The 23965-nt window shown below is 48.9% G+C and overlaps 1 protein-coding gene across 3 annotated transcripts in view; it reads left to right on the top strand.

Moving 5' to 3' along the window:
- Window positions 1-684: 684 nt before the first annotated feature.
- TSPAN11 (tetraspanin 11) overlaps window positions 685-23965 on the top strand; it is a 72851-nt gene continuing 49570 nt past the window's right edge. For 2 of the 3 annotated variants that reach the window (XR_006294700.1, XM_043564322.1), the window contains exon 1: window positions 685-869. The gene's annotated coding sequence lies outside the window, so the exon portion shown is untranslated. The remainder of the gene's footprint in view (window positions 870-23965) is intronic. The other variant, XM_043564321.1, reaches the window with a different exon arrangement.

Raw genomic sequence — 23965 nt, 5'->3', positions numbered from 1 at the left:
AATGGGTAACCTTGCTCGCAGCAGTCAAGTTCCAGAAGCACATGGCTGGATAAGCAGGGGCCTTTGTAGCTTTGAGAAATAATCTGCTCCACAGCTAGAACACAGCCAGTTAGTGGCAGCTTTGCACCTGTTCTCCGCCAGGGCCCAGCCAGGGATCTGTCCATCCTTCCTCTTGCCTCCAGTCTAGGAAGAGGTCTTGATTCTCCCTGGGCCCAGGAACATAAAGCCCATGGTCCACAACACTCTCACTGGGACAGGGCGGTGATGGGAGACTTCCCTACGCACAGGGGATCTGCCGAGGGAGAGGGGCGGCTCTTTGGGATCAGAGGGGCTTGTGCCTAGAGTCCCTGGGAGCCCCCACAGGCCAATGTCTCCCAGGACCTGAGCCTTGGAGGAAACTAGGGAAAAGCAAGACCTGAGAGAGGCCCCAGGGCGGGAGGCCCGGGAGCGGCGGGCAGACGCGAGATTGTGAGCCGCCCCTCCCCTCCCGGCAAGGATCCCCGGGCAACCACCCAGCTGCCCCTAACTCCGACTTAATTGGCTCTGTGAGCTCCGAACTGAAGAGAGGCCAACTCCCAAACAAAGAGGCGGCCCAGCTCAGGGCTTCTGGGCGAGGCCAGCCCGGCTGGGAGGAACGGAGCCCGGGAATCGGAGCAGGGCGAGCCGGGAGGGTGGGCGCTCGGGAAGCGGGGCGGGGCGGGCCGGCAGGAAGTGCCCGGGGTGCTGGGCTGGAGCCGGGCCGCCCGCACCCTGACCCTCTGAAGGTGGGAGGGCCCGGAGCGCGGCGGGGGTGCCCAGGCGAGCGCCGCGGCGCCTCGGGAGGCTGCGGGTCCCGTCGCTGCGTGAGGAGCCCCGCTGCGGGAGGCCCGGTAAGCGCCGGGGTGGGGTGGGGGGCGGTGGAGAAGAGCGCGGGGGGAGGGGGAGAAGGAGGACGCGCGGGGACCAGGGGGCCCTGCCCGCCAGTCGCGCCCCAGCCCCGCGCGGAGGAGCGCCCCCACCTCCCTACCCGCGCCCCCGCCGCCTTTCTGAGCCGGACGGTGGCGGGGCCTGGGCTGGCGGGGTCGAGCGGACTCTGGGTGCGGGTGGGGGCAGGGGGCCTCCGGTCCCTCAGGATGGGCGCGTGCACGCACTGGGGTCGGCCGGGGCCGCAGCGTTTGTGCCCCTAATCATACTGTCCAGTGTGCCGTTCTGCACTTAGGGCCCTGGGAGGGAGCTCTGGGCTTCTGAGTGGCTCGTGCCGCCCAGCGTGCTCAGTGTCAGTCTGCCTCTCCTCAAAATGTCACCTGAATTCTGGTAGCTGGCTTTTATGCATAAACCCGGGGTGACCGGTCCAGAATAATCCTAGGTAGAATTGTGTGGAGCTTGGCCCCGTACCTCGTGCAAAACAGAGTTTGCTAAATGCTGGCAGCTGGTGTGTCTTCTGCATGCGCAGGTCCGTGCAGCAAATTGTCCAGGAGTCCTATGGGGGCACATCTGCGTATTTGCGGGGACATGGCTGTGCGGGCCTTGTCACCTGTGTTTGCCTGTCCATTCCTGCAGGTGCAGTTGGCTGGTCTGATACGGGAAGAAGGAAGATGTGGATGGTTCTAGGGTGCATTGTTTTCACCAGTGATGTGTGCAGTGTCGACAAGTATGAACTGGCTGGAAAATATGAAAGGAGGGGTCAGTCTGCAGGGGCAGGAGAGCATCTCAGCTTGGGTCTGAATTGCTTTAGATCTCACCAGCAGGTGGGCACGCATGATGAGACAGCAGTGGCTCAGAGAGAAGAGACAGCTTCTAGAAATACCCCTAAGTACCCTCCAAGGCATAAGATGTAGATGGAAGGGTGGGAGAGAGAGAACGAGGGTGGATACTCTGTTTAATTTGTGAGCGTTTTGATGATAGCTACCTTTGGGGTCTGGACCCCTGGATTTGCATCAGAATTCAGTGGTTGTTACTACGTCACTAGCAATGTTCCCTGCACAGGTTGCTTTGGGGCTCAGTTGCTTTGTGTGCAAAATGGAACTAATAATTGTTGTCTTGCCTACCTCGTGAGGTGACTGGAAGCTCAAATTTGCTAATGCCTGTGCAGTGCTGGGACAGTGTTCGGTTCCGAGGGTGAAAGGCAAACACTCCGAGACTTGGGGAACACTCTGAGAGCCTGGGGCTGTTTGCCTGGGGTAGGAGAAGAAGCCGTTTGCATAGTGCTTCCCTTGATGTTCAGCATCATAGGAGCACATGCCTGGAGCCTGGCTTTGGACTCTTGGTGTGTGACATACCTACAGACCCATGTGTGGTGCCGGAGGTTTTGTGAATGCTTCTATAAGAAGAAAACTGACTTGGCTGGTCTTTAAGTCATTTAACCCCACAGCAGCTTGACTTTCCAGGTAGCCTTCCTCCAGGTGAGCCACCATCTTGCCAACAATAGAAGCAGTAAGGAGCACTTTCCACAGTTTGCCGCCAGGGAGATAGGAGAGGAGGAATCTTTCCCAACTAAGGTCATGCATGGGTCTGGGATGTCAACTGCATGGTGCTGTCTGCTGGGGTACAGCACTCCCAGACTCTAACTGGCTGAGCAGGGCTGAGAGGGTGCCAGGAGTCATGACAGACAGCCCCGAACCCCAGGGCATGGTTGGTGGCTTGTGGGCAGTTGGATGTCCCCTGCCTTGTTTGCATGCAGTGGCTATTTAGTAAACACTGTGAAAGGAGAGAGCCCTGAAAACCCAGGGTCAAGGACTGGCTCGGGCTTCTGACTTGATGGGTGACCTGGAGAAAGTCACTTCACCTCTTTTGGGTCTGCTTCCTCATTGGTCAAAATCAGGGCATCTTTCCAGATTCTTGTTGTGCCATCAGTTCACATTTTGCTTCCTCAGACAGACCTTTCCCGATACCCCCAACTAAAGTAGCTTTCTCCTGGGGCGCCTGGGTGTTTCAGTCGATTAAGTGGCCAACTTTGGCTCAGGTCATGATCTCGCGGTTCATCAGTTCGAGCCCCGCATCGGGCTCTGTGCTGACAGCTCAGAGCCTGGAGCCTGCTTCGGATTCTGTGTCTCCCTCTCTTTCTGCCCCTCCCCCATTCATGCTCTGTCTCTCTCACTCTCAAAAATAAATAAACATTAAAAAAATTAAAAAATTAAGTAGCTTTCTCCTGGCCCGCAGTCACATTGCCCTAGTCCTTTATAGCACTTTCCATCATCTGAACTTAGCTCTGCTACATCCAGCCACATTGGGAGATTCAGGAAAGCAGGGGCTTCCCCTGTCCTCTTTCCTGATGGCTCACCACCACCTGGAACACAGTAGGTACTTGAGAAACGTTGTGTCAGTGAGCAAATAACTTAGTAAGCGAGGAGTGGCAGCCTGCTTTTCATATTGTGCTCCCTGGAGCTTTTGAGGGAGGAGCAAGCCCCATGAGCAGGGCCCTGGGTCCCTCACTGCAACAGCTGGGGGTTAATCTGGGTTACTGGCTGCCTTCCAGGTAGGATTTCCTTTGAAGAAAGGGCCCTCCCACTAAAATAAAACTGGAAAACCATTGTGGCAGAAGACTCCTGGGCGCCTGTGCAACTCCAGCTTGAAATAATAGTACCGAACTGGTAGTAGTGCCCACTGGGTTCGGACACTCAGGTCCCACACGTCGTTCCTGCCTGGCCGTGGAAGGCGTCACAGGGCTGTTTGTTCTGCAGCCGGCTTAATTTCCTGACATTTTGGACAAGGTTAATATGAAAATGGTTTTGCACACAGTACGGCAACAAGGAGCACATGGGAACTGTGAACCGTGTGTGAGATAAGCGGGAGGCGACACCGAGTACTGCAGAGTGGATAAGCCACGCTCTGATATTTGAGAGCTGCCTGTTCAGGGTGACCGTGTCTGGCATTGTCCTCCCAGGCAGACCGCCCAGATGTGCCTCCTCCCCAGCAGATGTCCACTCAGCATGGTTTTTGTTGAGTAGTTGGCAGTGGACAGGAGCCCTCTCTCTTGAGTGATTCCTGAACCTAGACAGCGACGTGATGGTGTGCCCCGACATGTATTTACAGCAGCCCTGTCAGCCCCACGTAAAACAGCCGCTCCCGCTGTCTCTTCCTGTAGATATGTTTGCAGCTGGCATTGTGACTCCCATGTCCAGCACTGTGCCTGGGTTTTGGGCGTAGAACACCTGTTTACCACAACCTTTATTAATTCCCATGGGAGTTAGTATACCACAAACTAGTATACTGTATAGTATACTATAATATTATATAACACAATGTTTTATATATATATATAATTATGTAAGATATATTAATGTTGCTTAGGATATAATATGTAATATATAATACAATATATGCTATACATATTAATACATATGGTACATTATTAATATGTATATATGTTATGTAATTATATTACATATTATATACTATTAGTATCATATATTATTATACACTATAGTACTATTACTATTATATACTATATATGTAGTATATAGTATCTATAGTAATATATAGTGTATAATATATATAGTACTATAAATAGTATGTAATAGTAACAGTATATATAGTATACAATAGTACATACTAACAGTACGTATATAGCACATAGTTATAGTATATATAACAGTATATAACAGTTATATAACAGTATATAACATATAGTAATAATAATATGTATTAACAGCACTCCCATTGATGGAGAAGGAGGTTCAGCTGTTTTGTTGGGTTGTTTTGGGAGCGTAGTTGAGGAGGGAGACTACAGAGAGAAGTGGAGGGAGGAGATAGAACCCAGAAGAGAACCCTTTGTTAATTCCTTCAGACCATTGACCTTGCTTCTTGTAGACGTCCCTGCTCTGGCGGACTCTTGTGGGCTCCTAGGTTCATGAGGTTTGTACTTACAAGGGGGTGTGCTGTCTGTTGCCTGGTTGAGGGGAGGGCTTATCAATATGCACATATTTACCTGGTGCCTACATATTCACCTGGCACCTATTATGAGCCTCCAGGCCTGCCAATACTTAACCTCCAAGCATCGAGTTGTTGAGAAACCCCCAGGGAAGAAAGGAGAAAACAGCTGAGTGGAAGCTGTGTGGTGTGGTGCTCACCCAAGCCACAGCTGGAGCTCAGGGAGGGGAAGGAAAGCGGTGTGAGGCAGGGGGCGGTGGAGGGCAGAGAGCCCAGCTCTGGGTCAGACACTCCAGCCTGGGATCCGGGCCCTGCCCCTTCCTCCTGGGTGACCTTTCTTTTTTTTTTTTTTTTTTAATTTTTTTTTTTTCAACGTTTATTTATTTTTGGGACAGAGAGAGACAGAGCATGAACGGGGGAGGGGCAGAGAGAGAGGGAGACACAGAATCGGAAACAGGCTCCAGGCTCTGAGCCATCAGCGCAGAGCCCGACCCGGGGCTCGAACTCACGGACCGCGAGATCGTGACCTGGCTGAAGTCGGACGCTTAACCGACTGCGCCACCCAGGCGCCCCTGGGTGACCTTTCATGTGTTACGTGACCTCACTGAGGTTCAGTTTTCTCATCTGCCCACCAAAGAAAGGATCTCTAACTCCTGGCTGACCTGGGTACGGATGGCTGAGTTAGGCCTGGAGAGCTCAAATTTGTAGAGGGGCACAGAGTGTGTGGGCTGCCCAAGGTGAGCACTCTGGAGAAGGGTCTCTCTGACAAGGGGGTCCACCAGGTGGTGACTGCTGCCCTGTGCTTTCAAACCCTGATCTTACGTGCCAGTCATCTGGGGATGGGGTGAGGGAGGGGGTCGCCCGGGCCAGCCAAGCCCCCAGTTTCTCCTCTGGGCCCCTTCCCTCCCCACTGGGCCATTCCACTCCCCACACATGACTGCGGGCAGGATGCATCTGGATTTCAGCGGCTCCCTCCCACCTCACTGCCCTGTGTACGCATCAGGCCCTTCTTAAAGGCTTAAGGAGTTTTACTGCAAAATGCCAAGAATTCAAGAATTGAGGATATTACAGAGGCTCAGGAAATGTTAAAGGAAATTGCTCTGACATTCCCTGATCTGGTTTGAAGTAGTAAGTTTTGAAATAGAGTTCCGTGACCCTCTTTGATGGCAGTGGATGAGAACCTGAAGTTTTTCTCACCTGTGTCCTGACTTACAGGTTCTTCTTTTTTGAACAGGGAGCTCAAGTTTTGAAAGATTCATGTGAGCCAAACTTCAATATAAATGAAAATGTGTTTCTCCATTGGAAACAATTAATCTTTTAATAAACCTTTTCTGCTTATGTCATTTACATTTTTAAAAGATCAGCCTAGACCATTTAACCAACAGATTCCAGTATGTTTAAAGGCTCAGAAAAGAACAAAGAACAAGATTGGGCTGGTGTTGTCCAGTTTGTCTGAGGTTTGGAACAGATTGTAAAATTATGAGAAGTTTTCCATTATCCCGTTTGATCACACAGATGTGTTAAGCTAACCTCTGAAGCTTTTTCAACAGGTAAAGGTCCATGTTTCCATAAGTGCTCTTAGAATATTGTAAAGACATTTCTCTCTCAGAACCCCCTTCTACAGACAAGTACTAGGATTCTGACACTTGGACAACAATGTCTTATATTTCAGAATTATATTCCTTACCACTGCTCGAGGATAGAAATTATGTTTATTGACTTTTTATCCCTGGCAACTAGCACCATGCTGAACAAACAGTATGAGTTCAGTAAATGTCCACAAAATAGATATTTCCAGAGGGAGATTATCAGTCATCACTAAGACTGTGTGCTTAGGGAGAAATCCCACAACCAGGGCTGGCTACATAATTTGTGGGACCCAGTGCAAAATGAAAATATGGCCCCCTGATACAAAAAGCACGAAAAAGTGCCATTGAAAGTAGTAAATGTAAAGCTTTTTCCTGTCTTCCATGGTCTCTTTCTTGACTTGTCATGGTGGTTTTGGTTGCTACTTAATGGCATTCCAAGTAAAGAAAAATTAAAATTTTAAATGATTAGCATGCATTTTGGTATTCATCTTTATATTGTGCAATGCCAGTTTTAAACACACGTATGCGAGCATTTAACTCCTATGTAGAATCACCAAAATCACACAATTCAAATATCATAGCTCATGTTTTGTTCTTCTCAGAACACTGGAAATGATGCACAAAACGACCTCAGCTGTTTTTATTTCACTTCTTGATACACGCACATTCTTTTTATTTATTTATTTATTTTTAATGTTTATTTTACAGAGAGAGAGAGACAGAGCACGAGTGGGGGCAGGGCAGAGAGAAAGGGAGACATAGAGTCTGAAGCAGGCTTCAGGCTCTGAGCTGTCAGCATAGAACCCGACGCAGGGCTCAAACCCATGATCAGTGAGATCATGACCTGAGCCGGAGTCGGATGCTTAACCGACTGAGCCCCCCCAAGCTCCCCAATACATGCATACTCTGTCAACACACTGTCACACTCCACTTCCAGCCTAAGGGGAAAGGAAGGATTGAAAGGAAAGGCAATAGTGCATGGACCTTTCTTCCCTTTAGTTCATCCTTTTCAGTGCAAGTAGGTGACTGATGCTGGAAGGACCCCAAGTAGGAAAGGACAGGGTATCATAGGGTTCCTTAGCTGTTGGTGTTTCTTACAAGGCATCGCTCACCTTCTGCATTTGAACCCAGCAGAGAACTTGACCTCCCTGGGTCATCTGCTCCTGCTTACTCTGTCAAAAACCAAACACCTTATCTTGTACTCACTCACTTTGCAGCTCCTTGAACTCCACATCTGAAGGGTCCCCTGGATTTCTGTGCTCATGGATGTGAGAAATAAGCCCACTGACCCAATTAAAGGAGGGACGCCAAGACTCAGAGCACAGTGAAGTGAGGCTTTAACCAACGTTCTTGCAACAGCAGGTTTCTGATGGACAGGCACACAGGGGACAGTTACAGCAGACAATTTATCTCTTAGCATTCAGGTCCCTCCCCTGGTTCCTCATTGGCTGAGTCCTGCAGAGGATACAGCCTTACCCGGATGTCGCCTCTGCCCATGTAAGGCAAAAAGGAGTCTGATTGGAACAAATGTACATTCCCTGAGGTAATGCGGCAGCGACTTCGGGTCTTTAGCCCATGCTCATTGTAAAGCCCACAAAAAGCCCAGGAAATGGGGAGGGGAAAAATAACCAGGAAGTGAAGTGTCTTAGGGTTTGGGACTCCATTGGGGAGTGGGAGGAGGGGGGGAGCAGGTTTGAACATATTTCCAAAGGTTGTAAACCTATTGTTAACTAGACGGTACAGCTTTTTGGTATTTCTGAAAATGAATCATCTCCCTTCTCACATGGGGCATCATGGATCAAATGAGATCAGCAAGGAACAGTGGACACACGCACTGAGCATTTCTCTCTGTTCACATTGATGCCCACTGTCCCATAGGGCTTCACTTACAAAACACAAGCTCAAAGATTAAATCATTAAAAATTCCAAGATGCCAACAGCAGAGCATTAAACAGAGCTCCAGTCCCTTGTCAGCACAGGGCACTGTGAGTCTGCACAGTTGCCTGCTTGTGGAGTCAGCCCAGGCTTCAACCCTTGACCTTCCACTTTGGTTACATTTTTTAGATGGTGGTCCACTTGGAGCAGAACAGATCCTTTAAATGAGCAGGCCATTCAGGTGCCCTGAGATTCTAGTTAGTCATTTCTGTCTTTGGAAAACAGCAGAGGCTTCCATTTCCTTGTCCAGGTCTCCATCCTTCTCCTTTAAAGCATTTACGTTTTTAAAACAGTCAGTTTGGATCTTTCACTCACAGGTTCTAGTGTGGTTGAGAGGCTCAAAAGAAAAGAACAAAGGACAGGAGGAGAGGTGAGAATAGTCCATTTTGCCTGAGGGTTGGAATATGCTCGAAAGCGAAAAGCTTGTAGGAGTTCTAAGTCTGTTCAGAGATACTGATTAGCTGTTCCAGACATGACCATTTTCATACTGAAGCCAAGCGGATGGTTTGCCATGGGGAAAGGTATGGCTTTGTTACCAAAGGACGAGTTTATCTTTGGGTGACTGCACATTTTGGGGTGCTTTTTGCACACAGAGAGGCTTTAGGGAAGCCAGGCCTTCTGGGAGAAATAAATCCCACTCTCTGTGGGGAGAGAGGTGAGGCAGGGAGACAGGAATTTAAGACTAGAAGTGCTAGAACAAAATGAAATACTCAGAAAGCAATTCACACTTCTTGATGGCAGAGCAGATAGCTCCGGGCTTTTCACTGCTCTGGAAACCTCAAGTTCCAAGCAAGTACTAGGAAGCAAGTACTACTACCAGGAACTGAAAAGGGAGTTTTTTCCACCTTTTTTTTTTTTTTTAATATATAAAGACCTGTTGGAAGAAGTAGTTAGAGATAGCACAGAAGCCACATTTACATTGTACCTTGAATGCCTTTAAGTTGGTCTACCTTCTACCTTGGTGTTCCTGTATTGTCCAAATAATGCTAATTGTAAGTAGCAATTTCCATCATCAAATTTGGTAGTTGCATGACTCACTGTTCTCCAGGGGTCCACAAAATGGTTCTGTATGGCCTACAGGCTACAATTATATATTTAAAAGGCTGAAGCAAATGAACAAAACAAAGAGGAATATGCAACAGAGACCATGTGGGCCGCAGAGCCTGGGACATTTACTAACTAGTCTTCTAACAAACGGTTTGCAGAGCCCCAGTCCACCCACCTGAGATTATTGACAGTTTGGGGACCCCAGAGCACTGAACGTGGGCACAGGGGCTAGAGGAAGGCCTAGCCTCTGAACCCTGGTCTCTGAGACACCGCTTTCATTCATCTGGGCTGCAGCCTGGGAGGCCAGATTTTTACAAACTCCTCAGGTGGTCTTAGTGCAGCAAGTGTGAAAAGCATGGTCCTGAGACAGTCGTTCTCAAAGTGAAGTTCTGCAGAATCAACATCTGATTGAATTATTAGTGGCTTATTAAAACCTCAAAATCCAGGGTGGACTCCGACCTGCTAACTCAGAAACTCCCCGGGGTAGACCCAGAGATCTGTGTTTTAACGAAGCTTCTGGGCCATTCTGTTGCAAGTTTGAGAACTCTAAGGCTTGGCCTTTCAAACCTGAACCTGCTCAGTCAGGCAAACGTCATGTCACAAGGACATCGGGTAGAGAGCACAGGAGGAAGGGGGGGAGGCTGGCAAGGGGGCAGCAAGGCCTCCAAGTCTTTGCTTTGAAATCTAAGGCTCTAAATGACTGGAATTGTTCTTTTATTCACAACTGAGGCCCTGGAAGGTGAAGTGAGCTGTAGGAACCAGAACTTGGGACCAGAATAACACTACTAACAACAACAGTCATGAATTCCTCCCTTATGAAAGTTATCATTAACAATAGGTTTGTGCTCTACTTTTCATTACTACATATGTTTGTCTTTTAGTATCTTAACTTACATAAGGTTCCCACTTGGTAAACTCAGGGGTTTAAGCACACTTCTGAACTGTCTTGAAATAATTTAAATAAACATATACGTGCATAGGAAGTAGGAAAGCTATGTTGCTGACCTTCACCCCATAACTGATGGATGAATTCTCTTATCCCAACTGCCCCCTCTAGGGATTCTCATAGGGTACTCTGCCCAGGTGCTAGCCCTCCAACAATGTAGCATGGGGGACACTTATGAGTGTAATAGGATCTATGACTTATTGATGGCCTACTATGTGCTAGGCAGGCATGGTGTGATGTTTTAACATACATTATTTCCTGGAATCATCACAGACTTATAAAGTCAGTGGTATTATCCCCATTTTACAGTCATGAATGTTGAGGCACACATAAATTAAAGACTTTCCCCAAATCCCACAGCTAACAGATGACAGAGCTGAGATGCAACCCCAGGGAGGTCTGGTCTCAAAATTGGTGAGGGTGGGGAGGCAGGGGAGCTGGCACGTGATCCGGCCTGATGAAGCATTTTGGTAAATCTAAGCTGGATGAGCTGGTGGGCACAGAAAGCAATTATTCCTTGCTCTCCTCATTCTTGCCCAGTGTCCCGTGCATCCTTGGCAGGAGGTGAGCCCACACCTTCCAAAGGTTGGATTGCTGATGTGCCATCTTAGAAAGAATTCAAGGACCAGTGGTGCACAGGGGACCAGAGGTAGAGACTCTGTTTGAGGTGTCAAGAATGCAGTTGCTACCCACAGAGCTGGGTGGGCTTTAAATTCTTCCCTCCTCACTCTGGAAGTTAGCAGCCAAAGTGGTGTATAAATATTACATACCACACATTATCATCACCATCAATAATAATGAGGCATCCTTTTAGAGCTCTTCACAGTTCCAAAGCACTGTAGGCTCGTTAGTTCCCAGTGTCTAGTATTAATAGGCTCAGTAACAACTAGAGGCAGTGGGAGCTCAGAGACGATGGCCATTGGCAGCCTGCAGTCCTCCCAAAGCCCAGGCACTGAGCTGAAAACCAGAGATAGGTGCCTGGGGGCCTCTTCTCAGACCTATTCAGGGAGAGCAGAGATAGACATCTACCCTCTGCGTCTCTCTGGCCTACAGATGGGAGCAGACTGACTCCATCTTCTAGTCCTGGGACCTGCAGGCGGCTTTCCAAACCTCGGGTAGTGATGCTCATGGTGATGATGTAATTAGTCCATGGTTAGGGAGCCGCTGTGGGCAATATCTAGGGTGTTCTGATGCCAAGTCCGTTTCTATAACATCCTCCCTCTAGAACTCATGGAACTAAAGTTCTTCCTTCTTTTTTGGAAAGAATTAGGGTAACCGTGTGGGGGTTGTTGGTTAGTTGCCATGCGAGTGCATTATTTCCTTGCCCAGAAAGGTCAAATATCTTTAAAAAGACACAAATCTGTGTGTTTGGCTCTCCTCCAGGGAGAAGATTCGAATGCTTTCCAAGGGGGTTTCTAAGTCCCTAGAAAATATGTTTCTACAGACCTGAGATAAAGAAAATATGGTTTATTTATCAGGGAGCTTAGCGGCTTCCACATTCTCTTCAATAAATTACATCACTTTCTGGACTTAAGACCTAACAGATTCACATCCAAGTCCCAAAGTGAAAATTGGAATTTAAATTCGGATGCGTAAATGTTCTCTCCCTCACCCTTATGTACATAAGCACACAGTTCTATCGGTCTGTGTGGTGTGGTAGAAAGCAAGCTCGACCAGGGTCTGGAAACCTGGATTCCAGCCCCAGCTCTGCCTCTTCGGCTTCTCTGGGGCCCCTGGACTCCGATCCTGTGCGTAACTCAAGGCCTTTCTCTTGGGAGTTGATAATCCAGGCCTTGTCTATAACTACCCAAAATAGGAACCTTAACCTTTCTGTTAAGGAAAGTCCTAAACCTCTTTGGGGATCTGCTAAAACCTATGGAACTCCAGCATATAAATGGTAAAAAAGAAAAAAAAATTTTTCATATAATTTCAGGGGCCTCCAACTTAGAACCCCTTGGAAGGAATGGTCTTTTAGACTCACACAGCTAAGCCATGGTGTCCTGCTCCAAAAACAAGACAGGCCCTATTTTGAAAGCAAATGAGAAATTGTACAAATCCTACTCTCTGGGAAATGGGACAAGTTTTTATGTCATTCAGGCTTCCCCCGCCCCCATTTCCTGCTGCCTGGAAGGGAGTATCTGTGCCTTTCTGGTTCCCAACGAGCAGGTTGTGAATGTACTTAAGCCAAAGTAATGTGCACCATAATGAAGGCTTCTTCAGGGGTCCTCCTCCTTCCAGCCCAGAGCATCTCTCCTCTAGCCTGGCTGATCCCTGCCAGAGAACAGAGCATTCAGACTACCCTCTTCCCCTTGGTGGAGGCCTCTACTGCTGGGGAGGTCAGGAGGAAGCAGGCTGCACACTCAACCAGTGCTGACTGGCCTTCAAGGTCACTTTTTCTGGGTCCTTGCCTTCTCATCTCCACAGGACAGGGGAAGAAACTGGTTCAGGTACATAGGGGGCCCTGCCCAAGTTCACACAGCTGGTAAGAGTGACAGTACTTTTCCCTCCATACATGTGACAGGCAAAGAAAGCATCAGGGAGCCAGGCTCACATCCACCTTCACTCCCCAGCCCCCTCCTCCTACCACCAGGGATGGTGGAGGGGATAAAAGCCCCCTTCCTGCTTGCACTCAGGATCATGCATAAGCTGCCCCACAAGGACCACTACCACCCCCACCCTGAAGCCCACAGGTGTGCTCAGTGGGCTAAGACCAGTGTCATTTCCCAACCATCTCTCAGAGACTCCGGTTAAGTGAGTAGCTGCTGCAGCTGGGGAATAGGGAGGAGGTTGTTCTGGGCAATTTGCACTCAGCTGGGGATCCCACCCTGGGGGAGGGGGCAGCAGAGGGGGCCAGCACATGAGGACCCTGGTCCCATGAGTCAAGCCTTGTGGGAGTCCATGTTGAGTCTGAGAGCCAGGGTCATCATTGATTTGGGGCCCGGAGTGCCTCCCACATCCTCTAGACTGCTTCGAGTCTTATACCCCTCTCAGCCTCATACACACACAACAGAGAAAGCACATCCTGGTGCCTAAGAACAGATAACCCCTGGGGCTCCAGCTCCAGTCTGAGCCCTAAATCCAAGCTTGGGAGGCCTGCAGGGCCTCCAGAGCGTCTCCCACTTCTGTCTGGCTCACTGGGGACTGTAGATGTTTGGAAGTTTCTCCCTCTGCCCTCAGAGTCATGACCACCCAACCCTCTGGCCTTCTCCAATTTCTGTCAGGCCCCTGCACCTGGCTGTTGACTGGGCCACCTGTGGGCAGATGTTGGGGTGACAGGGGAGACCTGCTGCTTCCATCCCAACTCTGTGCCTGAGATGGCAGAGCAGAACTGAGCAGAGAGGGCAGCACTGGCTGGCCTCCTGCCCAGGGTCTGTCTATAGTTGACAGCCTTTTGGCCTTCCTGTAGTCACATGGCCTCAGACCCCAAGGCCCGCAGCCTCCAAAGACCAGCCCAGGTTCAGTTTCCTGGGCTATATACAGGGTCTGGAAAGCTGTCATGGGCAGTATGACCCCACACATACAGGGAGCTGCCTTGCAGAGAGGGGAGAGGAAGCCAGGATCAGTCATCATGCCCCAGTGTCCCTGGGGCCCTAGCTGAGAGGCTTCTCAGCTGTGCCAGAAGCCTCTTGGCCACAGGTGTTCTCATCAGCAGCTAGGGGCTGGGCACTAATCAGAGAAGCCTGATGCAGTGGCAGAAACTGGAAAGCAGCCCAGCTCATGAAATGGCCTGGCGGGAGCCAGACTAGGGCATGCTCCTGGGAGGCAGGCACCAGGAGCCTGGCAAGAGGTATCTCCAGACTGTCTGGAGACTGGTAGGGGAGGGGGAAGGAAAGGCTCCTCTAGGGCAGCACAGGTTGTGGATGAGAGGTAGATCTGTATTTCAGACAAGGCTGTGTGTTTTTGAATTTCCATCTGTGAAATGGGGATCTTAAGATTGCCCACTTCTTAGTTACTGTGAGTAGTATAACAATTATGTCATCATTATTATCATTATCATTGCCATCATCTGTGCAAGCAAACAGTGAGCTAAAGCCTGGAGAGGACAGAAATAACCAACCACATGCCCACATACAGGGCTGCTGCCGTTCTCCAGGAGGCTTGGGCCCATTTGCCCAGGACAGATGCCATATTGGAAAAATGAGGCGGGGCTATGGAAGAAAATTCAGCAATGCCTCAGTAAGTTACACACATGACCCAGCAATCGCATGCCTAGGCATTACCCAGAGGAATTGAAAACAGGTGTCCAGACAAAAACGTGTGCATGAATGTTCACACCAGCTCTATTCACTATAGCCAAAATGTGGAAACAACCCAAATGCCTATGGACAGATGAATGGATAAGCAAAAGGTGCTCTATACATACAAGTGAACGTTACTCAGCTGTAACAAAGAATAAAGTACTAATACGTGCTACAGCATGGATGAACCTTGAAGACATTATGCAAAGTGAGAGAAGCCAGACACAGAAAATCACATATTGCATAATTATGTTGATATGGAGTAATCAGAGTAGGCAAATCCTTAGAGAAGCTCATTAGAGGTTTCCAGAAGTTGGGGGGAAGGGAAGTAGGGAGTGGCTGCTTAATGGGTACAAGTTTTCCATTTGGAGTGATGAAAAGTCCTGAACTAGATAGTGGTGGATTCCCTTAGTGACACGGAATTGTACACTTTAAAATGGCTATAATGGTAAATTTTATGTTACGTCTGTTTTACCACAATAAAAAAAGGGAAAAAATGGGATAGAATTGGGGCCAGGTGCGGGTCAGGAGAAGATGAACCACTGATGAAATGAAGAGTTTCTCAGATAATCTCAGAGGTCACTTTCAGTTCTTAAAATAGCTTGTAAGTCTATGATATAGGAAGTAGATTTCTATGAGGTAGGCCCCAACAGCTCTCCCCTTGCTTATTTTGACTGGGGACAAGTGTGGAGAACAATATGAAATTAAAGAATAAAAAACCTAATGCCTGCATCTTGGTCTCCTAGAGTGCTAGAGCTGGGTTTCTTGCATGGTTCCAGCTTCAGGGGGAGTAAGGGAGGGGGAGACACTGTTCAAATGGGCTTGAAGCGGGGGCAGGCGGAGAAGGGGACTTAGCACACCCCTTCAGCCAGAGAAGCTACACACCTTATCTGTTTTATATGTTAGGTTCTACATACAAACTTGTTTGAAAGCATGTACTGCTAGAACACCAAGTTCATCATAAAGAAACTGAGGCACAGAGACAGGCAGGTGCTGTCCAAGGTGCTGGCAAGTAGTGCGGGAAATCCTGAATTAAACTCCCCCTCCCCACACACCTGGGCTTCTGCCTGTCTGCCATCCCCCCACCTCGTAAATACCATCAGCAGACATTCCTGGCATCCCTTTGGCAGTTCCCCCTTTGTTTGGGAGTCATGGGAAAAGAGGACTGCCCTTCATGCCTGTCCCCCCCTGGGCTCCAGGAACACACACTCTCCCCAGCCAAATCCCCCTCATGCCAAGTGTCAGCCTTCCCGTAGAGGGTGATGACCAAGCAGCCCCTGCCAGGACAGAGCCTCAAGAACATGTCTCCACGTGGGTGATGAAAAGCGCAGCTCTTTCCGGGTGGAAGTCCTACATCCATTCGTTCACAAAGACTGGGGAAATTATAATACAGATCCATCTCAGAGTATGGGAAAAATTATAGGCTGTATTCTTCACTATAATGAAGCTGGTTTTTAGAGGGAGCAGTGCAATGCATATTAGGCAATGCATTTTTAATTTTTGAAGGTGTTTCTGAGACCTAATGTGTCAAAATTAAAACCCTGTGGTGTTTGTGGAGAGAGGCAGTGATTTTCCTTGTTGGGTTTAGGGTTTTGCTTCACCATCGGCTCCTCTGCTCCCCTAGCCTGGTTCACTGGTGGGTGCAGTGAGGCAGCCTGGCCCAACTGCCTTGGACTGACAAGGAGCCGGCCTGGCCTACCCTTGACTGTCTTAGACGACATCCTTTCCACCGCGGCCTTACAGAGCCACCGCAAATCAACCAGACACAGGCTTGGTTCTCCCTTCAGATGCCTGGGCTCCGTGGGGGATTTTAAAATTCATTTAAAGGAATGCTTGTTCCCCAACCCCAGGATCTGGTTTATAACCTGTGAAACCATTTGGGTTTATTTACTCTAACCTCATAAGTAGTGACTCTAATTCTGTCATTCCCTGGACCAGAGGGTCCGGTGGTGCCCATTGCTTTCATAATGAAGTCCAGAATCTTGAGCCTGGCAAATGGCTGCTTTGTCACCATCTTTGCTGAATTTCCACTTGTCCTTGAACTCTCGCCAGTAGTTCCTCCTCTGCACACCTGGACAGACTTTTCTCTCTCTGAACTCCATGCATAGTGTTGGATGATGTGGATGTGGCTGTCTCCCCAGCTGTGAGCTCTTTGATCTCTGGCCCATTGCATCACATAGCAAGGCCTCAAATGTTCAGTGAATGAATAGACCGATTAATTAGTTAATCTCAGAAGGGAACACAGATATGTGAACCACCACCCTGACCACTGCAACAGTAGACAAAGGGTAGGCCTGCAGTGGGGCGGTAACAGTGAGAAGATCAGAAATGAATCGATTCCTAAGAGTTGATGGAGGAGCCTGCAGAAGGGGGACAGCTTGGTGAAGTAGTATGTGTTGGGGTGGGAGGTGGTGACACTGAAAAAGAGGGAGAAGTGGGACATAATCCTGAAGATAGTGCACTGGGTGGCGGGAGGGTGGGAACGTCACTACGCTTAGGGACGCAGGATGGCTGGGTTTGTGGGGGACATCCTGGCTTAGTTTTAGACAGGCTAGCAGTCAGGGACTCGTGGCCACATGAGTGAGCCTAAGCCTCAGTAGGCTCCTGAGAGTCATCAGCTTGTGAGACGTAGGTGGAGCTGGGCGTGAGTGGGGTTGAAAAGAAGAGACACTGGGCACCTGGGTGGCTCAGTCAGTTGAGTGTCTGACTCTTGATTTCAGCTCAGGTCATGACCTCACAGTTTGCGAGTCCGAGCCCCATGTTAGGCTCTGTGCTGACAGTGTGGAGCCTGCTTGGGATTCTCTTTCTCTCCCTCCCTCCCTCTCTCAAAATAAATAAATAAAACTTAAAAAAAAAAAAAAAAAAAAAGAAGTGACTTTGGGTTGAGTAGAGTGGTAGGGGCAGCCAGACTGTGGTAGGCTGCAGAACGACCAGACGGGGAAATGAAGCTTCAGGCCTTGGTGGCCAGGAGAAGAAGGGTCTGGCAATAACTTGAGGAGACAGGATGCATGTTATCAACGTTTATTTATTTTTGGGACAGAGAGAGACAGAGCATGAACGGGGGAGGGGCAGAGAGAGAGGGAGACACAGAATCGGAAACAGGCTCCAGGCTCTGAGCCATCAGCCCAGAGCCTGACGCGGGGCTCGAACTCCGGGTCCGCGAGATCGTGACCTGGCTGAAGTTGGACACTTAACCGACTGCGCCACCCAGGCGCCCCAGGATGCACGTTATCGTAGGACTTGGGAGGTAGCATGTGTGGCAATCAGATTGGGCTTCGGAGCCTCCCACCCGCGGTTGTATCCTGGCTCTGTGCACCGGTCTAGGTCAGGACCAACCTGTTGCCCTTACAGATGGAGCTACAGAGGACCTATTTTTGCCTTCTGTTTGAGTGGGACATTGTGCAGAGAAGACTCTGACTCCTGGAGATATGATTCAGTTCGAGACCCAACAGGACAAAAAAGTTTCTTTTTCTTTCTTGTAACAGTCCAGGGCAGACAAGCTGTTGTGCTCCACATAGTCATACGTGGATCCAGGTTCCTGCTCTCTTATTTCTCTACCATCCCTAAGGGCAGTGTGTGGTCTCCAGGGCAGTCCCCACACCAGCAGCATCAGTATCCCCCAGAAATTTGTTGGAAAAGCAAATTCTCCGGCACTACCCCAGATCTACTGGGTCAGAATCTCTGGGGCTGGAGCCGAACTACCTGTGACTGTGAACGCCCTCCAGGTGATTCTAATGTGCCTGAAAGTTAGAGAAGCAGTGCTCTGGGGTGCTGTCCTTGTGTGGTGGAAGCTAGATTTCGGGCACATCTGTGGTCCCGCTCTCAGGGGACAGATTGTAGAGATGTGTAGGAACAAGCCTGGAAGTGGCACTTCCGCTCACATTCCGTTGTCAAGGACTAGTACTCAGCCAGATCTAGCTGCTGAGAGGTCTGGGAAATGTGGTTGCTAGTTAGGTGTCCCTGTACCCACCTGCAACTCCATTATGATGGGAGGAGGAGAGAACAACTTTTGATAAACCACTAGCAGCCTGGGCTTATCTGCAATCAGTTTTAATCCACTATCCTCCAGAAGAGAGGGGGATATCTACCTGCAGATCAAAGTTAAGGCTTATATGTTTAAAAAGGTATATGGGGGTGGGGGGTTGTCAGTTGTACCAGCCCCCAAATGTCTGCCCACCCCCAGTGGGTTTGGGCAGCCCCACCCCTTAGACACACACCTATCTTATTTGCTCACCCACTATATATTGTGCTACCCAGTCCCTATTTGTAAACTTCCAGTAAAAGTCAAGATTTCACCCGAGGCACCAAGTCTTGGCAAGGAATGAGACAGAGAAGGAAGAAATGAGCTTGACAAGGCAGCTGCGTGCACCTGCCTAGACCGTGCCGTGCAGTGCACAACTCCAGGGGCAGCCGCTCACGGGGCCTCTGATGTGTACATCTCCCCCTGGAGTTGAGTGATGTGGCTGCCCTGTTGTTGTCACCCCCCTGAACCCCAACACCCTGGGCTCTGGGGCCTTCCTCCTGCCCTTGCTCTTTACCCTGTAGATCCTGAGGTTACCCTGAGTGGGCCACCTCTGAACATCCATCCTTGCTATGAGAGGCTTCTCAGGAGGTGTCTCAGTGCTCCACGTACCAAAGCTTGGACAGAGAAATTGACTCTGGGTGGAGGCGATTTTTTTTTTCTTTCCTCAAAGCCTGATGAAAGCCCAGACCAGCAACACCAGTGATGAGCTCAGGTCATGATCTCAGTTGGTGAGTTTGAGCCCCACATTGGGCTCTGCACTGATGGCACAGAGACTGCTTGGAATTCTCTCTCTCCCTCTCTTTCTGCCTCTCCCTGTCTCGTGCTCTCTCTCTCAAAATAAATAAATAATTTTTTTTTTAAAATAGTGAAATTACCACATGTGTAAATGTGCAGAAAGCAGCCAAAGCAGTACTCAGTGGGAAATACATAGCCTTCAATGTATGTATGCACCTTGAAAAAGATCAAAAGGCTGTACAACTAAGATCTCTGCACTTTATATTTGTTAAACTTCCATTTTAAGTTTAGAAAAATAGGAAATCATCGATACAACAAATTCACTAAAATACAAATAAGGAATAACATTTAACTATATCTGCCTTCTAAGAAAGACTTCTCTAACTAAAGTGATTTTTGTCATACTTTCAAACTGAAAATTTCAGGTGGTCAATGTAGGAGCATTGACCTTCAGCAAACCCATCCATCAGGAGCTTATATAAAAATTGCATTTTCGGGACACGTTGGGTAAAACAGAGCTTAGAAAGTAAGATGTTGGTGAATGATAAAAGAAGACGAGGAAAAATAATATCTCAGTATATTTTCATAAGTTCAGACTTAACCTTGGCAAGTGGAAACCCAGGGAACTGGTCTGGTGTCAATGGGCTGTTTCCAGGATCACCTTTGGAAAAGGTCCCCTACAACTATCCGTAGCCTTCCAATGTATAATCCCAAATTGATTCCTCTATACTTCTACAGAGAACGTAATTCTCTATCATTCTTACCCTGTCTCCTTCCATCACTGGTTATTTGGTAGGTTCTCATGATTTTGAGGCTTATCTTAACATTAACCTTAGTTAAATCGTATTAATATTTGTATCCCCCTTCTTTTAAAGTGACTTTCCTGTCAGAATCAATCTACTCTGTTAAAGTTAGGTCCTGACTTTTCTGTAGCGGATTCCTCATGTCACCTGGGAACAGGGTCTCCTGTCACAGTCGTCTACATAGAGTCTACTAGCAGGTGGATGGGTTTAGGTACAGAAACTGTGAAACTCTGTCTCCGGCTATCAGAGACCTGGTCTCTGGCTGATATATTCTATAAGGTTACCCATACATTGTCCTTCATTGAGAAGCCCTCAGGGAGTTGGTTGTAATAATTCCTTTGCTCTTGGGTGGCACTGAGGCTGTAAAATTACAGTGCACACAGTTCTTTTGAATTCACCATCCTGTTGGATCCTCACAGCCACCCTGCAAGGGAGACAAAGCTGGACTAGCATCAGGTCCATTTTACAGAGGAGGAAGCTGGGGCCCAGAGTCACACTGCTGTAGGTAACAGCTGGTATTCACACCCAGTCATCTAAACTGCTGACTAGTACTATTTTTATTTGCTCATTGACTCTTCTCAGAAGCACTAAGGAGGTCCTCATTTCATGGGTCAGGCTGCAGTTTACAAATAGACACAGGAAACACATAGCAAAGGATGACACCCATCTACACACAGAGTCCAAAAACTCTGTTTATGTATAAACGTGGAGAACAAGGAAAAAGCCAAACCGTTTGCCTCAGGTTATGAGTGGAGCCCTGTCTGATCCATGTAATGCATGTTGGCACTTTCAAATGCAGTAAAAAATAACCCATGTACTTAGGAAAACATATCTCTCAGAGCATAAAGTCTAAGACTTCTTGGTGCTAGGATTTTAATTCAGGTTCCACCTACAGCACCATCCACATGGCACTATAGTTAGCAATCAAACCTTAAGTTTGGTCCAGAAAAGTTGCCCACATTCATTTACCTGCACACAACAAATACGGTGATATAAATGAAACACCGGCAGTAGCCCAGAGGCCCCAGGCCAGCCCATGCCTCATGGTAGCACTAGCAGCTGCTAGATCCCCAGCCTCAAAGTTGAGGAGACGGAGGACCAGGGAGAAGAAGGTGGGCCCCCCCCAGAGGGTTCCCCTAAGCAGTTTGGTATCTTGATAGTGACAGCTGCTTCTCCCGACCCAGGAACACTGGCCCCACCACCTCCTCCTGCGGCCCCTGCCTGGGGTCTTGGCCCCTGGAAGCTTCCCTCATTTTTAGCTCCTACCAGAGGCCACCAAGCTGAGAGAAGTTACCAGAAGCCAGAACTGGAACTGCCCAGATAAAAGTAAAACATCTGCACCCACTCTGCCTATGTCTCTCCACTTCCCAGTTCTGTGCCTTCCTCTTCTGGAAGAGGGATAGTCACACCATTATGGGATAGTTTTAAGTAGTAAATTACTGCACATATAGCACTTAGCTCAGTTGTCTAGCATGTGGTTAGCATTTAGGAAATTTATAATAATAATAATAATAATAATAATAATAATTATTATTATTATTATTATATCAGCCAATCAAAATTTGTTGGTGGCCGTGGAGATAGGAGACCAGGTCCCTGCCCTGCCACTCATCTGCACTGTGACTTTGGCCACAGTGTGATCACCCCCACCACTAGTTCCTTCCCCATCCCCGCCCCAGGGATCCTTTTGGCACTTTTCAGCTGACCCATTTGGAAGGTCGGAGAAAATCCCACTTTCCTGACTGCTTCAGAGGGACTTTCCACCCACCAGGAATGGGTCAGGCAAGTGGAAATTACAAGAGAGAAGGAAAAGACAAAGAAGGACAAAGCTGTCTATGCAGGGGAAGGAATCACGCTATGCAGGGCTGCAACCAGCTTTATTAGGAGCCCACATTAAGTTATAAATGCAACCACTTAGATTGTTTTTTTTCCTTTCCAATTGTTTTTGCCCATCATGCAGGCATGGTCACTCGTTGGCCAAGAACCCAGAAGTGGAAACTGGCACTTACTTAGAGGAAGGGGTAGGGGTGGGGTGGGGTCTGGTTTTTCCATAGCAAATACACACTGGTTTTGTTTTTATTTTAGAATCACTAAGCTCCCCGGGAGCCCCCTCCCTGACCTCAGATATGAGGTGCTCACCCCTTAGGAATGAAGAGTCAAGGCACCCCCAAACATGAGCTTTTGTGAATGGGAGCAGAGAAGAGGCCCCTGACATCCCAGGAGTAGAGAGTATAGGGAAATGGGAAAAGTCACAACTAAGTGTGGCCAGCAAGATTGTCCCCAGGCCCCTAACCTGATTTGCTGGCCTTTCTGCAGCCACAGTGCCCAGCCATACCTCCAGGCCTCTGCTCACAGCATCCTGTCTGCCTGAGCAGCCTTCCTTCCTGTTCTGCCTGCAGGGACTCTACTGGTTCTCAAAGACCAGATTAAATGCCCCTCTCACCTGCCCATCCCATTGTGGCAGAATTACTGCCACTTCCTCTGTGCCACCCTCAGGGTGTAGAGGTGATCTACATGCCTGTGCCCCACCCCCGGACTAACTCCAGTGATTCTGAGTACAGCTCTTGGCACATAGTGGGGACTCAGTGCACGTTTGTTGAATGATTGAACGATGCAGCTGGCCCAGGGACCAACAGTGCCTTCGTACTTACCTGGGATTTGTACAGTCTGCCCCCAAGCACTCCACACCTCCTGCTGCCCCTCACCATTAAAGGACTCAGCTCTTCCCTCACCCACCACCCAGGGGATCCATTCTGCCCCCCACTCTGGTGCTCGCCCTGGCTGAGCCTTGCCCTGCACAGCGTGAGTTCCCACACATTTGGCCAGCCCACTGGGCTCTTTGTACATATCTCTCATCCTCTCTACACTTTGAGACTCATTCACTTGGGGGGCTGGCAGTAGAAGAGATAATAATCCCCAGTTCTCGTGGCCTGGGACGTTACACATCCGGCCTGATGAAAGTCCCCCAAATCTGTCACTTCACCATCAAGGCATTTGCGGTTGCTTTTCTGAGAATCCTGTGGTGTGGGTCCTGACTATGCTATTAGCAGCCCCCAGGCCTCTGGCTGCCCTTGAATGCCAGCTTTGTTCTGTACTCAGAGCCTGGGCCTGGAGGGACAGGCACCCTGAAGCTGCATTAGCAGGCTGTCTGGGAAGTCTCTGACATCTCAACGGGAACACGTCCTAAATGTGGATTTTGTGTGAGAGGGTGTGCCCACCCCGCGCTCCACCCGTACCCACTCAGCTATGTCTATTCAGATGCAAAGGATGGTCTTAGTGCAGGGGTATGGACTTCCAGAACTCGTAGGGGCTTTAAAGAACACTGATCCAAAGTGGCCCTCAGACCAGCAACAGCATCTGGGAGTAGGGTGACCTGACATCCTGACTTGCTGGGGGTGGTCCAGGTTTAGCACTGAAAGTCCAATATTCTGAAAAATCCCTCCCTCAGTCATGGGCACATTAGATCATTAGCTACCTACTTGCCTGCCTTGTGGCTTCCTGACACTTGCCTGCTTTATGGGTAGGAAAACATACAGCCAAGAGGGGATGCAACCCGCCAAAGTGCAGGCAGCAAGGAAGGGGCAGAGGCAGGAGAAGTGTCCTGCCTCTGTGGGTGGCTCAGCTGCCCAGTCTCAGCAGGTTCAGCCGATACACCAGGGCCCAGCCAGTCAGCTTGTTAAAAGATTAAGAAGGCACTGTAAAGGGGCATCTGGGTGGCTTAGTCTGTCGAGCATCTGACTTTAGCTCAGGTCATGATCTCAAGGTTCGTGAGTTCGAGCCCTATGTTGGGCTCTGTGCTG

The sequence above is a fragment of the Prionailurus bengalensis genome, chromosome B4 (assembly GCF_016509475.1).
Source record: "Prionailurus bengalensis isolate Pbe53 chromosome B4, Fcat_Pben_1.1_paternal_pri, whole genome shotgun sequence".
Lineage (NCBI taxonomy): Eukaryota > Metazoa > Chordata > Mammalia > Carnivora > Felidae > Prionailurus > Prionailurus bengalensis.
This window is presented reverse-complemented; position numbering and strand designations above follow the sequence as displayed.